General features: G+C 40.1%; 1 long non-coding RNA gene across 1 annotated transcript; it reads right to left on the reverse strand.

Annotated features, from left to right (window-relative positions):
- Nucleotides 1–1672: 1672 nt before the first annotated feature.
- Nucleotides 1673–14814, reverse strand: LOC128248094 (uncharacterized). The gene is made up of 2 exons (XR_016242093.1): nucleotides 14514–14814; nucleotides 1673–2069 (listed from the first exon to the last, which is right to left on the reverse strand). It is a non-coding gene; the product is annotated as an uncharacterized LOC128248094 (long non-coding RNA).
- Nucleotides 14815–15901: the final 1087 nt, after the last annotated feature.

Consider the following 15901-nt stretch of genomic DNA (forward strand, 5'->3'; position numbering starts at 1 on the left):
TAAAGAGATCATAAAGTTAAGGAAATGCAAATATGTATGTATGTATGTATATATATATATATATATATATATTTACTATGAGGTAGTATCATTTGCCTGATAAGTAGCTGCTGGCTGAGTGCCCCTCATTGAGTAATTATTACAACAGAGGATCTGCTAGCTAGGAAACATATGTAGCCTGAATTTTACCATTTCCACTTCCTCAATTTTTATATATATATATATATATATATATATATATATATCTCCATGGGACGAGGTGGTGAAGCATGATCTTTAAACATTGGGCCTCATAGAAGCAATGACTAGTGACTGAGACCTTTGGTGATATGCTATGCTTGAGAAGATCTGTCAAGCCAAGTGAAATTATAGCTATGGCTGTTGTTGGTGTTATGTAACTGGCAACCATACCGGTGGCATGTAAAAAGCACCTTTTGAGTACTGGGTCTCATGGATGCAATGTGGCTGATGCTGGTGTTGCGTAACTAGCAACTTTCGAGCATAACACTTGGAACTTCAGAAGGGTCTGCACATAACCATCTGTCATTTCTTCTGTTAACTTTTTGATCTTGGTCAAAGTTTTTCTCGTTTGAGAAAAACCAAATCAAATCTTCTGCTGGATTTTTCAGTTTGTTTAAGAACCTTTTAGATCTGATGTAGTGATTTTCTTTTGCTTTTTCTGATAAACTGACCTTTCCTCATTATATAAGACTTATATCTGATGTCTTCGTGGACAACCTTTCTGACTGTTCCTTCTGACACATGGAGATCTTTTGCAATCGACTTCATGAATTTTCTGGGATTGTAATCAATGGTCTGTTGAACTTGCTGGATAAATTCAGGTGTTCTGATGATTTCAGAGTGTTTAGAATGCTTTTTATGCTTTGATGCTGGTGATATGTTTCCATCTTCAGTCTCTCACTCCTTACAAATTTTGTAGACGAAAGGTCTGGCAACTTTTAAAAAATTGAGATATTTTTAAATTGCTATGCTCAGCACAATAACAGCATGCTTCTTCATTTCTTGAGTAAGCTGAGGGTCTGCCATTATTTTCTGAAACAAAGATTATACAGAGTGAGCAAAAAATACAGCAACGATCCCAAAAAGGTATATCCTCAAATACCTTTCTGTTTCCACCTACCAATTCCTCTAACAAGGCTTTGGTTGGCTTGAGGCTATAGTAGAAGACACTTGCTCAAGGTGCCACACAAAGGGACTGAACCCAAATCTTTGTGATTGGAAAGCGAACTTCTTACTATACAGCCATGACTGTATGCACACGCGGGTGTGTGTGTGTATGTATGTATATATATATATATATATATATATATATATATATATATATATATATATATATATATATATTCCCCACTCTTCCTATGTTAATAAGAGGTAAATTCATAGAAGTCTTGTATAATTTGTCACACATAATCATTTAAATGTAATATGGTTCCAAGTGGAGCAGTGCTGAAAGAATTGTAACAAATATTAACCTTTTCATTACTAACCCAGCTGAAACCGGCTCTGGCTCTGAGTACAAATGTTGTGCTTTCATAAGTTTTGAATTAAAATCTTCCACCAAACTTTAGTCACAATTTATGCTCGTAACACTAGCTTAATGATAACCAAATTATTTTACTAAATTCTTTGTTATATTTGGAGTAATTGAAAGAAACACAGAGCATCTCAAAATAAATATAGTAATGAAAGGGTTAGGGTTATGCTACACGGAGATCTTCATATTCATCCTTGTCATACATGGATAAGTATGTAAGCATGCATTTGTGTGAGGGAGTTTCTATCTCCCATCGTCGTTGTGCCGGTCCACTGATTAAACAAGTCTTATTCTTCATACAGACTGTGTTCTGTGCTTGCAGTCCACTTCTTGACATGTGCAATCTTTGTTAACAAAAGGCTCATTCATACAGTGTGGTTTGTTTCTAGTTCATCACACAAACCACGTCCAGGTTGTTTGTTGTTGAAAAGACCTTGCTTGGATGTTGGCGGTAGGGTTGGTGCAGGAAGCGTGTATCACCAAAGAAACTCTGTCTTACACACTCTTGTCTGACCTGTAACAACATGTAAAAGCAGATTTTAAAACGATGACGATGACACATAGCTACAGACACATTCATACATCTATATCAAAACCTTGAATGAATTTGGAAGATGGAAACCGAAAGAAGCCCATTATGTGTGTGTCTTTGGGTCTGTCTGTCCCCCCACTATCATTTTACAACTGGTATTAGTGTGTTTACATCACTGTAACTTTAGCAGTTCAGCAAAAGAGACCAACAGAATAAGTAGCAGGCTTAAAAAAAATAAAACAGAAAGAAAGAAGTACTGCAGGTAATTGCTTTCGAAAGCAGCATGCCCCAGCATGGCCACAGTCAATGACTGAAACAAAGTAAACGATAAAAGATGCACACACATCCTCATCATTACTTTAATGCCCAACCTCCCATGCTTGCTTGGGTTGGGTGGAGTTTATTGAGGCAGATTTTCCGTGCTAATCCTCACCTGTTTCCAGGGATTCAATGAGATGCAAGAGGTTCTCTTTCCAACTGAAACATGCAGTTGAGAAGCCAAAATGAATACACATGCATGCACATACATATTATCACCATCATGTAATGTCCATGTTCCATACTGGCACTGGTTGGATGGTTTGATAGGATCCAATGAGTCCAAGAACTGCATTCTGCTCCAGTGTCTGCTTTGACATGGTATCTGGGGCTGGATGTTTTTCTTAATACCAACCACTTTACAGTGTGTACTGTGTCCTATTTTTGTGCCACTGGCACTATTGAGGTTGCTGTTCAGCTTGCAAGTGTACATAACCAGAGAAAGGGGTAAGAGTGCATCCTAATAGTCATGCCTTGATATACAAGTTAATTCATTCCCGGAGATCACTCATAAAGCAGAGCAATAATTTCCCATAGTAGCAATGTTATAAATCGTAATTTGTTCCCAGAAGAATATTTTACCTCTAAAATTTATAATACTCGTAAAATAAATGGCAATAAAACGACACTAGAATGTAAAGAATATTTTATGTAAAGTAAAAAGAATGTCAAGATCATTTATAATAAAAAAATATTATTATTATAACTGTTTTCTGAATCACTTTCTCTCGTATTAGACTTGCGCACAGCACCACTTGTAGATTTCTTTTTAAAAAACAAGTCTAGAATTGTTTGCTTAGAAGAACCTTTTTTTCTGCTCTCTATAAATTTCTTGGTAACATGCAGAAACTTTTCACTTCGTTCAAAATTTGGATTTTGTGCTTGAAAAATTTCAGTTCACTATACAAAAGTGAGCTGCGAAATAAAACTTATAAACCCGGGGTCTCAAAAAGTGGGTCCTTGTAAAGTGAGGTAATACTGTACTAGATTGGAGTGGGTGGGTTAAGGTATAAGAGAAAAGGTTGGGGTAGAGCAGGGTCTTCTTGTAGAGGAGCTACATGGCTAATTAGATTTAGGAGAGAGCGGAAATGAACTAGAGACATTTCCAAGGAGATAGACAAAGGTAAAGAAGTGTCCAGGTGACAACTCACGGTATGAGGTGAGTAGAAGTGAGTGAGGACAGAGAAGTTAGGAGTGTGTGTGTGAGTGGGGATGTGCAAGAGACCTTTTTTTTACAAGTGAAATATGTCCCAGAGTTGAACTAATCTAAATATATATAGGTACAAGAACCACATTGTTCCGGGTTCAGTCCCACTGCGTGGCACATTGGGCAAGTGCCTTCTACTATAGCCTTGGGCGGACCAAAGCCTTGTGAGAGGATTTGGTAGACGGAAACTGAAAGAAGCCTGTCGTATACATACATATATATATATATATATATATATATATATGTATGTGTGTGTGTCTGTGTTTGTCCCCCACCATCGATTGACAACCGATGCTGGTGTGTTTACATCCTTGTCACTTAGCGGTTTGGCAAAAGAGGCTGATAGAATAAGTATTTGGCTTACAAAGAATAAGTCCTGGGGTCGATTTGCTCGACTAAAGGCAGTACTCCAGCATGGCCACAGTCAAATGACTGAAAAGAATAAAAGAAAGTATGTATGTGGTTCTAAATTGTACAAAAAGACAAAAAACAGAGACAGGTGAGGGAACAACAAACTTGGTATATTAGTTTGATGCTCAGGTAAAATGGAAGAGTCCGTGATATTTTGAGCCTACATTGTTCAACAGAAACGAATGAACAGAGAGAAAAAAAAAAGTGTCTCAATTAATGGCTGCAGGAAACAAAAGAGATAAGTAACTCTGAGTGGCCAGGAGTATATATTTGAATAAAAGCAAATAAAAGTTTATTAAACAGTATACCAGTTAAATTTCTCTATCTATTGAAATCATCTCTGCCTCCAGAGAAGATAGAATAATCATTGTGGTAACTGGGGACCAATTCCAAATGAGGAGGTAATTTTAAAAAAAATCAAGAATTCTTGAAAACTAACAGGCCATTAAAGAAAACACAGTATGATTGTCTGGAGACAAAAGGACAGCTGGGGGCATGTGTTTCTACTGCTTTAAGTATCATCAGCACAGCAGTTGTCCTACTGTAACTCCAGGAGAATGAGACACATAGACATACATTCTTCAAAATTGACAAGCTACTAAGTAAAAGATAGTCTGTTTGTCTGGAGAAAAGGGGAGAGACATGGACGTCTTTCTGCCTCAACAGATGTCCAACTTCAGTAGATGGGACACTTACATATAAATAAAAAGGGCACACACACATCTTTATCATCATCATTTTAACATTCACTTTTCCATGCTTGCATGAGATGACCTACACACACATATACTGAAAGTAATGCACAAGTTGACATAACTATTTTACTGTCATTCAAATTGAACATGTTGGTAACGTAACTCTTCTTCTATCAACTCTTTTTATTGTTCTCTATTGCAAGCAAATAAAAGATTAGGCTGTCTGATACCCATAGAGTCCTATGGACTGTTTGCAGAGATGATACTACTGACAAGAGCAATATAAACAGATGGATGGAGAGGTTTAAAGAAAGGGAAACCAGCACTGAAGACAAACCACACAGTAGGAGACAACCAATCGCATGAATCACTAGCGAATGGATGAAATGATTTATGCAGACAGATGGGTCACAACCTGTGAGCTTGCTACACAACAGGATCATAGTCACAATGTATAACAGAAATTGCTGGAAGATTTTGAATGTGCAAATGCGTACCCTAGCAGCTGACATCCAATTTGAAGGAGAAAAGGGTGGCTGTCTGCTCTGCTCTACTGAAAGTCTTTGAAACTATTGCAGACATTTTTTCAGTCTGGTTACAGGAGGTGAAATGTGGGTGTATCTATATGATCCGGAAACAAATTTTGAGTCCCATAGAATGATGTTACACATCTTGTTCCCTTTCAAGAACCAATGATCATCAGAGAAAGTTATGATTACTGTTTTTTTGTTTTTTAGAATGATAATGGTGTCATTTCTTTTGACTGTCTGAAATGTTGCTACACCTTGAACAGTGAGCAGTACATTGAGGCACTGAAAAAGTTGAGAGAAGCCATTAAGAGACCAAACAATAATCTGAAAGAGATCCATATTCACCATGAGGATGTACAACCAACACGCATCTTTGGCAACAAGTCAGAGAAATGACAAAGAGGATTGGTCAGTGGTTCCCTGTGACGGATGCACACCCTCTCACTTTCATTCATTCAGTGCAATGAAGGATGGTGTTTGCAAACAACAATTTATCGACACAGCTGAGGTCAATGTGGCTGAGAAGGAGTGGGTACAATAGTGCAGATGTGAATTTTTTCAAAGAGGATTCAGAAATTGTATAAATGTATCTGTTGCAATGGACACTACATTGAGAAATGGCTTTGCTGATCCAATGATCTGAGGGATTAGCATTATTTGCATCAGTCTGTGAATAAACAATTCTTTCTTTTACTGTTTTTGTTTTAGTCATTAGACTGCGACCATGCTGGGACACCACCTTGAATGGTTAGCTGAATGAATTGACTCCACTATTTATCCTTTTTGAGCCTGGATTTATTTTATTGGTCGCTTTTGCCGAACCACTAAGTTACAGGGACATAAACACACCAACATCAGTTGTCAAGTAGTGGCGAGGGACAAACACAGACACTCACTCAGATGTGGTTGGGAAGCAAACCTCTTACCACACAGCCACAATGGTGAGCATCCGTGTAAACAACTATGTATAATTTTGCATTCCAAAATTGATAATACTACATGAAGGTTATAAAATGGCTGTAGACATATGCAAGAATATATTTCTATTCATCTCTCACATCTACTGACTTTACACACATACACAACAATAGTGTGTGTGTGTGTGTGTGTGTGTGTGCGCAGTCTTTTTTTCTTGTAATTTCATCATCATCATCATTTAACGTCCGTTTTCCATGCTGGCATGGGTTGGACGGTTCAACTGGGGTCTGGGAAGCCAGGAGGCTGCACCAGGCTCCAGTCTGATCTGGCAGTGTTTCTACAGCTTGATGCCCTTCCTAATGCCAAGCACTCCATGAGTGTAGCGGGTACTTTTTATGTGCCACCGGCACAGGGGCCAGAGGAAGCTGGCAACGGCCATGATCAGTTGGTGCCTTTTACGTGCCACCGGCACAGAAGGCAGCCCTGGCATCAGCCATGTTCAGATGGTTCTTTTTTCTCCAATGACAAAAATAAAAGTACACAGAGTTAGTTCAAAAGACTGAATAATATTTATTTCTTTATTGCCCACAAGGGACTACACACAGAGGGGACAAACAAGGACAGACAAAGGGATTAAGTCAATTACATCGACTCCAATGCGTAACTGGTACTTATTTAATCGTCCCCGAAAGGATGAAAGGCAAAGTCGACCTCGGCGGAATTTGAACTTAGAGCGTAACGGCAGATGAAATACCGCTAAGCATTTACTCAGCGTGCTAATGATTCTGCCATTTTGCCCAGTGTTATTTCTTTACTGCCCACAGGGGGCTACACACAGAGGGGACAAACAAAGACAGACAAAGGGATTAAGTCAATTACATCGACTCCAATGCGTAACTGGTACTTATTTAATCGACCCCGAAAGGATGAAAGGCAAAGTCGACCTCGGCGGAATTTGAACTTAGAGCGTAACGGCAGATGAAATACCGCTAAGCATTTACCCAGCGTGCTAATGATTCTGCCAGTTCGCCACTGTAAAGAGAATGAATGATATTGCAATTGTTTATTTCTCTGTAAAAACAGTATGCTTTCTGCCCATCTATTACAGGAACATACCTTCTTGTTAGCAAAATCAGGATACCTTGTTTAAGCACAAGGTCTCCTACGATTGGCTGTGTCCAAAGGAAATTGCAGAAGAAAACAGGTGAGATCTTCAAGTATTCTTTTTTTTTTTTTTAATAAAAATTCATTGACATTTATTTACAGTTTGCTTTGACTGGGAAATCAGGATATGCAAATGTGCTTGAAAATGTTAATAGTCATATAAAATAGCCAGCGTGTGATTGTGTTTGGGAAAACACGAGACGTGTAGGGTGTGTTTGTGGGAAGGGAGTTTAAGTGAAAATAGAATACAGTCAACAAGTTTAGAGGACTTTGTAGTAGAAATAGAAGAGATCTTTAGACTGATAACAGGCCAAGTTTCATGTTGGTGAATGAAAGTGTGCGCTTCAGTCAGTTGATTTTACTATAGCTTAAAAGAGAGAGAGAGAGTGCGTGTGTGTGTATGGTGGTGGTGGGTAGATGTATAATTTGTTGGGTATTAGTTAATTCAGTTCATTAAAACCCCGAAACTACTGGCTAGTATTTAACAATTGTAAATTATTTATTTTTAAAAGGATCTTTAAACAATGCAGGTGAGAAGTCAGGTAAAATATGGTAGGTGATGTGAATAAAGACAAGGACCAGAAAATAATCCAAGAGTCCAGTCACAACACCAAAATGGCTGGCCAATGATAATAATAATTGTTCTCCAAACTCTTGCATTATTTTCTGCTTCTTAATTGACAAAAGGAAGCTTTCCCTAAATATAATACAAGCATTCAACAAACTACATAGGTTGATATAATATCTTTTTTTTATCGACATCATTTTATATGTTTTGCCTAATTTCTCGTTTGTATTGTTTAAAGGACTTCTTTAAAATATTTATATCATTTACGCATCTTTCATTTAAAATTTGTTATATTTGGCATGTAAAAAGTGCCCACTACACTCTCGGAGTGGTTGGTGCTAGGAAGGGCATCCAGCTGCAGAAACACTGCTAGATCAAAGTGGGGCCTGGTGCAGCCTCCTGGCTTCCCAGATCCCAGTCAAACCGTCCAACCCATGCCAGCATGGAAAACGGACGTTAAACGATGATAATCAAATTGGTTTTACTTCTACAATACACAAAATATTTTAACAATTTTGTTTATTCAATTCCTAATAATATTTAATTATAAAAAAATGATTTTTATTTTCAGCATTGGGTGGCTAGGGATGTACATCCAAGTGATACAGGAATCAAAGGCACCCATAGGTAAAGAGTGGTTGAGAAACTCCGCTCTAAAGTGATTGAGGATCAAGTAAAGACAAAATGGAGTTGAGATATCCCTTCGTCCTGTCCTACAGAGGACTTGAGAACCTCTCTGGTGCCAGTATTACAAAACAAAAATATACCCAGCATGCATTGTAAAGTGGATGGGAAATAAGAGAAAGCATAGAATTGTGAGGTCCCATTAGTGCAATTTTGCTGAGGATTTACCAACCTTTCTATTGGTGGTGCCAGTACTGTCTATAAAGTGGTTTGCAGTTGGAAGGGCCCTGGTGGTGGTGCCAGTACTGTCTATAAAGTGGTTTGCAGTTGGAAGGGCCCTGGTGGTGGTGCCAGTACTGTCTATAAAGTGGTTTGCAGTTGGAAGGGCCCTGGTGGTGGTGCCAGTACTGTCTATAAAGTGGTTTGCAGTTGGAAGGGCCCTGGTGGTGGTGCCAGTACTGTCTATAAAGTGGTTTGCAGTTGGAAGGGTCCTGGTGGTGGTGCCAGTACTGTCTATAAAGTGGTTTGCAGTTGGAAGGGCCCTAGTGGTGGTGCCAGTACTGTCTATAAAGTGGGAAGGGCCCTGGTGGTGGTGCCAGTACTGTCTATAAAGTGGTTTGCAGTTGGAAGGGCCCTGGTGGTGGTGCCAGTACTGTCTATAAAGTGGTTTGCAGTTGGAAGGGCCCTAGTGGTGGTGCCAGTACTGTCAATAAAGTGGGAAGGGCCCTGGTGGTGGTGCCAGTACTGTCTATAAAGTGGTTTGCAGTTGGAAGGGCCCTGGTGGTGGTGCCAGTACTGTCTATAAAGTGGTTTGCAGTTGGAAGGGCCCTAGTGGTGGTGCCAGTAATGTCTATAAAGTGGTTTGCAGTTGGAAGGGCCCTAGTGGTGGTGCCAGTAATGTCTATAAAGTGGGAAGGGCCCTGGTGGTGGTGCCAGTACTGTCTATAAAGTGGTTTGCAGTTGGAAGGGCCCTAGTGGTGGTGCCAGTACTGTCTATAAAGTGGGAAGGGCCCTGGTGGTGGTGCCAGTACTGTCTATAAAGTGGTTTGCAGTTGGAAGGGCCCTGGTGGTGGTGCCAGTACTGTCTATAAAGTGGTTTGCAGTTGGAAGGGCCCTGGTGGTGGTGCCAGTACTGTCTATAAAGTGGTTTGCAGTTGGAAGGGCCCTGGTGGTGGTGCCAGTACTGTCTATAAAGTGGTTTGCAGTTGGAAGGGCCCTGGTGGTGGTGCCAGTACTGTCTATAAAGTGGTTTGCAGTTGGAAGGGCCCTAGTGGTGGTGCCAGTACTGTCTATAAAGTGGTTTGCAGTTGGAAGGGCCCTTGTGGTGGTGCCAGTACTGTCTATAAAGTGGTTTGCAGTTGGAAGGGCCCTGGTGGTGATGCCAGTACTGTCTATAAAGTGGTTTGCAGTTGGAAGGGCCCTAGTGGTGGTGCCAGTACTGTCTATAAAGTGGTTTGCAGTTGGAAGGGCCCTGGTGGTGGTGCCAGTACTGTCTATAAAGTGGTTTGCAGTTGGAAGGGCCCTGGTGGTGGTGCCAGTACTGTCTATAAAGTGGTTTGCAGTTGGAAGGGCCCTGGTGGTGGTGCCAGTACTGTCTATAAAGTGGTTTGCAGTTGGAAGGGTCCTGGTGGTGGTGCCAGTACTGTCTATAAAGTGGGAAGGGCCCTGGTGGTGGTGCCAGTACTGTCTATAAAGTGGTTTGCAGTTGGAAGGGCCCTAGTGGTGGTGCCAGTACTGTCTATAAAGTGGGAAGGGCCCTGGTGGTGGTGCCAGTACTGTCTATAAAGTGGTTTGCAGTTGGAAGGGCCCTGGTGGTGGTGCCAGTACTGTCTATAAAGTGGTTTGCAGTTGGAAGGGCCCTAGTGGTGGTGCCAGTACTGTCAATAAAGTGGGAAGGGCCCTGGTGGTGGTGCCAGTACTGTCTATAAAGTGGTTTGCAGTTGGAAGGGCCCTGGTGGTGGTGCCAGTACTGTCTATAAAGTGGTTTGCAGTTGGAAGGGCCCTAGTGGTGGTGCCAGTACTGTCTATAAAGTGGTTTGCAGTTGGAAGGGCCCTGGTGGTGGTGCCAGTACTGTCTATAAAGTGGTTTGCAGTTGGAAGGGCCCTGGTGGTGGTGCCAGTACTGTCTATAAAGTGGTTTGCAGTTGGAAGGGCCCTGGTGGTGGTGCCAGTACTGTCTATAAAGTGGTTTGCAGTTGGAAGGGTCCTGGTGGTGGTGCCAGTACTGTCTATAAAGTGGGAAGGGCCCTGGTGGTGGTGCCAGTACTGTCTATAAAGTGGTTTGCAGTTGGAAGGGCCCTAGTGGTGGTGCCAGTACTGTCTATAAAGTGGGAAGGGCCCTGGTGGTGGTGCCAGTACTGTCTATAAAGTGGTTTGCAGTTGGAAGGGCCCTGGTGGTGGTGCCAGTACTGTCTATAAAGTGGTTTGCAGTTGGAAGGGCCCTAGTGGTGGTGCCAGTACTGTCAATAAAGTGGGAAGGGCCCTGGTGGTGGTGCCAGTACTGTCTATAAAGTGGTTTGCAGTTGGAAGGGCCCTGGTGGTGGTGCCAGTACTGTCTATAAAGTGGTTTGCAGTTGGAAGGGCCCTAGTGGTGGTGCCAGTAATGTCTATAAAGTGGGAAGGGCCCTGGTGGTGGTGCCAGTACTGTCTATAAAGTGGTTTGCAGTTGGAAGGGCCCTGGTGGTGGTGCCAGTACTGTCTATAAAGTGGTTTGCAGTTGGAAGGGCCCTGGTGGTGGTGCCAGTACTGTCTATAAAGTGGTTTGCAGTTGGAAGGGCCCTGGTGGTGGTGCCAGTACTGTCTATAAAGTGGTTTGCAGTTGGAAGGGCCCTAGTGGTGGTGCCAGTACTGTCTATAAAGTGGTTTGCAGTTGGAAGGGCCCTTGTGGTGGTGCCAGTACTGTCTATAAAGTGGTTTGCAGTTGGAAGGGCCCTGGTGGTGGTGCCAGTACTGTCTATAAAGTGGTTTGCAGTTGGAAGGGCCCTAGTGGTGGTACCAGTACTGTCTATAAAGTGGTTTGCAGTTGGAAGGGCCCTTGTGGTGGTGCCAGTACTGTCTATAAAGTGGTTTGCAGTTGGAAGGGCCCTGGTGGTGATGCCAGTACTGTCTATAAAGTGGTTTGCAGTTGGAAGGGCCCTAGTGGTGGTGCCAGTACTGTCTATAAAGTGGTTTGCAGTTGGAAGGGCCCTGGTGGTGGTGCCAGTACTGTCTATAAAGTAGTTTGCAGTTGGAAGGGCCCTGGTGGTGGTGCCAGTACTGTCTATAAAGTGGTTTGCAGTTGGAAGGGCCCTGGTGGTGGTGCCAGTACTGTCTATAAAGTGGTTTGCAGTTGGAAGGGCCCTGGTGGTGGTGCCAGTACTGTCTATAAAGTGGTTTGCAGTTGGAACGGCCCTGGTGGTGGTGCCAGTACTGTCTATAAAGTGGTTTGCAGTTGGAAGGGCCCTGGTAGTGGTGCCAGTACTGTGTGGTTTGCAGTTGGAAGGGTCCCTAGTCTGTAGAAACCAAGCCAAAATGACATATGCAACAGAACCAGACAATGAGAACAATAGTCGCTGCTAATAAGAAAGAACCCCAACTGTGATAACCCAACTAACTCATGCCAGCATGAAAAGTGGATGTAAGAGGACAGTGATGATTTATATATGTGTGTGTGTGTATGAAGTTATACATAAAAACAATTCAATATTAAAGTGAAGGATAACTCAATAGTTTTTAGTAAAGTAAATATTTATTAAATGTTAACAAAGGAAAAAGTTGATAGTGACTTCGAAAGATTGGCTTGCTTCCTTTTGTCAGACTGTCTGATGAAGGTGATCGAGCTGACACTTTGCAGTCACTTTCAACCTTTACCTTGTAAAAGCTTATTTATATATAATGATAGAAATATACACATATCTACATATACATAAATATACCATTTATGTGCATGCCAAATGCAAGAGGGTCTGCATCATAATTGTGATGTCTTATCTTTAACTTGTTTCAGTCACTTGACTGTGGCCATGCTGGGGTGCTGCCATGAAGGGTCTTTAATCAACTCTAGGTTTTTTTCTTCTTTTTTTAAACCCTGGTACTTATTCTATCAATCTCTTTTGCTGAACTGCTAGATTTTGGCAATGTAAACACACCAACGCCAGTTGTCAAGCAGTGGTGGAGGAGAAACGCAGACACAAAAACATAGATGTACACATATATATGACAAGCTTCTTTCAGTTTCCATCTACCCAATCCAACTCACAATACTTTGGTTAGCCTGAGGCTATGGTAGAAGACACTTGCTGAAGGTGCCATGCAGTGTGACTGAACCTAGAACCATGTGGTTGGAAAGCAAGCTCCTTACCACACAGCCATGCCTGCACAAGTAAATCTGCAGGATATGCGTACTTTTGTGCATGTGAGTCGGTAGAAAGTTCTGTGAGTGCTACCTGTGAAAAGGTAACTTTTAATTGGTGTAGAAACTGTAATAGATGTGGCCATTAGCTGTTGCACGTGGTATAACTGTATGTGTGTAGTGTCTTTGCATAGTATTGAGAAGAAAAGTATACATACTGGTGGAAAAGTTCAATATTGGAAGCTGTTGATTTGAAAATGCCAAGCAACTGTGTTGTTGGTGAAACACTGGTACGATGTGCTTGTAGTCACTTCTGTGTAAGGTCAGTTGAAGTTCTTTAAGCTGAAGGTGTGAGTATTGAACCTGGTTTCTTTCCTGTATGACAGTATCTGGGATGCCAGTGAAAATTATATTCAAATTGATGATGATGTAGTTGGTCTGCTATGCATTGTTGTTTTGTCCACTGTTGACAGAGACCCAGTAATCACTGGTCACTAGGGTACTGCATCATTGCACTAGGCTGGACACCTGATAATTACTAGCAAGAAAGACAGTCAGTCAATACTCATCTGTTGCGTGACCTGAGGTAGCAGTTGCTATTTTTTCCTGGTTTATGTTGCTGATTGGTTCAAAAAGTGAACATGTTGGCAGACCTGTGTTGATGACATAGCAGCACAGATTGATCTTAGGACCTTAGAATATCTTTTGACAGCAGTGCATCTGCACATAACAGCTGTTGCACAAACTGACTAGTCTGGAAGATGATGTAGGTATATCAACTGATGCTAACTCGTCTGGTGTTACACAATTGTTGACAAAAGCAAAGTGCCTGTTTATGGATCCACATTCAAGTTATTGGGGTACCACAAATATACCAATGAAGTATCTGTTACAACTTCATCCCATATTTGTAGGGTGTAAACATTACAATGGTTCAATACCCATCTTTGGCAGAAGTAAATTCTAGACCAGAGAGGGGAATCCGGCCTTTCTAATGTGGCTTTGATCAAGTAAATAATGTGGTTTACTTATAAGTAACGGTATAGGATGTGTAGGGAAAATTCATAGTTTCAGCTAAATATTTTTTTTATGAGAATTTAATAATTGTTTTGTAGGAATCTGTGCTGTTTGTGCTGTTACAAGTTTCCAAGTTCACATTCAAGTACGTTTCCAAAGTCTCAGTCGTAATAAGATAATGAAGCTTATTTAAGAAATGTGAGAGAAATAAGATGTAGTCAATAGGGACAACGTTTAGGTTATCAATAAAAGAACCGTTTAAAATGAGGTAGATACAAATTGTTTGAGGGAGGGAAAAGACTAATATTGCAAGACCATCCCTCTGATCCAATGGATGTATGTAGCCGAGAGGAGGGCCACTTCATTTAACCCTCATGCGATGGAGTTGAAAAGTTTTACTGACATCAATTAAAGAGACATTAAGAGTATGTAATTTTACAACGGCAATTACGATTAACACGTGCGCAGACATAATACGTAAACAATATTTTTGTTTTGGCATATGAAATTTAAAAAACTAAAAACAGAAAAACAAAGAAAATCGAAATAATTTTAAAATAACAATGCATTTTATGAATTAATTTCTGTAAACATAAGAAAACATTTCAGTTGTTGAATTTTTATGAAATACTTTAAAATCTCACCTGTGAATTTTCTGTAATTTATTTCTGAAAGCAGTTGTAATTAACAACACATACGATTTTATAGGCTTTAGTCTGGTTCTTAAACATATAGCTTTTTGAAACTAAAAGGCTTATTTATAGATTCTTAGAGATGGATTTTGGTTTGACGCACTTAGAATGAATTCACGAACACGACAAAAATCAAAAACAGAAAATGTGATAAACAGAAATTAAGAATAACAGTAAATACAAAACTACTTTCAATTGTTCCACGCTTTCAGGAATTATAGCAGACCTCTTCCTACAATATACGACTGTGTCTGTGTGCGCGTCGGGCATATGTGTGTGTGTGTGTGTGTATGTATATATATATATATATATAATGATGTATACTTTATATTTACATACACGCACATGAAAATCTTACATCAGGTGAATTTATAGGAAACTAGGAAAATTTCAAGGAAATTCTGCAAATGCAACAACGATATTATATCGAGAAAAATTAATACCTTCCTTAGCATAATTAAAAATGAAATAATTATTTCTAAATTTTGTTTATTTGTAAAAAAACACACCCCTCCTCCCAAATGTGCTAAGTGCCCGACTGTAATTAAATTGGAAAGACCAATGCAAACATATGCTAAAGTCCAGTTTTCACTAAAAGACAAAGATGACCATTATCTCATCGACTGATATTCAAAGCCAGTATGCTTAAAATGATTGGGATTTTTTTTTCATGGTTTTACTCCAAGGTGGGATCTGGTGGTAAAGATTTAGAACCTGTTGGCTCAGGATTTTCAATAAGAAACTTGCTAGGGAATTTTTTTTAGAAGTCTTCGGTTTAAGGATGCTAATATTTTACCAATAAGACGGCAATGACTTGTAAAAAGAAAAAAAAAATTGGGTTTAAGAATATTCGTTAAGGGAAGGAAAGTCTTGCACTGAGGGATAGTGGAAATATTTGATGTACAATGGTTATGGAAACTTATTTTTCGCTACTCAACTATTAATAGCCTTTTGGACATAGCACTCCCTCTCACCAATTATTAATTCATCTAAAATAAGGTTTATAATTATTTCCAATTTCTTTATCCTGTTCTTATTTTAGATAAAACGTTTTTTTTCTTTTCCTTTTACAATTTCTTCTCATTGATTAGAAGTTGTGGGTCATAGAAATATTTTGATGACAATTTCACCTTTACATAAAAATTTATGACTATACTACCGTTAAAAACAAAACTAACAAACTTTCCCCCTTTCAAGCGTAAGCGAAATTGTGTAAAAGTGAAGTTTAAACGCAGGAGCATCTTGCAATAATAAAGAACATGGTTTAAGTATTATAGAAAGCTAACAATGTCTATTGTGAATAACGTGCGGCAATAGAAGAAAGTAAGATATCTGAGGAG

The sequence above is a fragment of the Octopus bimaculoides genome, chromosome 6 (genome assembly GCF_046866305.1).
Source record: "Octopus bimaculoides isolate indiv1 chromosome 6, ASM4686630v1, whole genome shotgun sequence".
Lineage (NCBI taxonomy): Eukaryota > Metazoa > Mollusca > Cephalopoda > Octopoda > Octopodidae > Octopus > Octopus bimaculoides.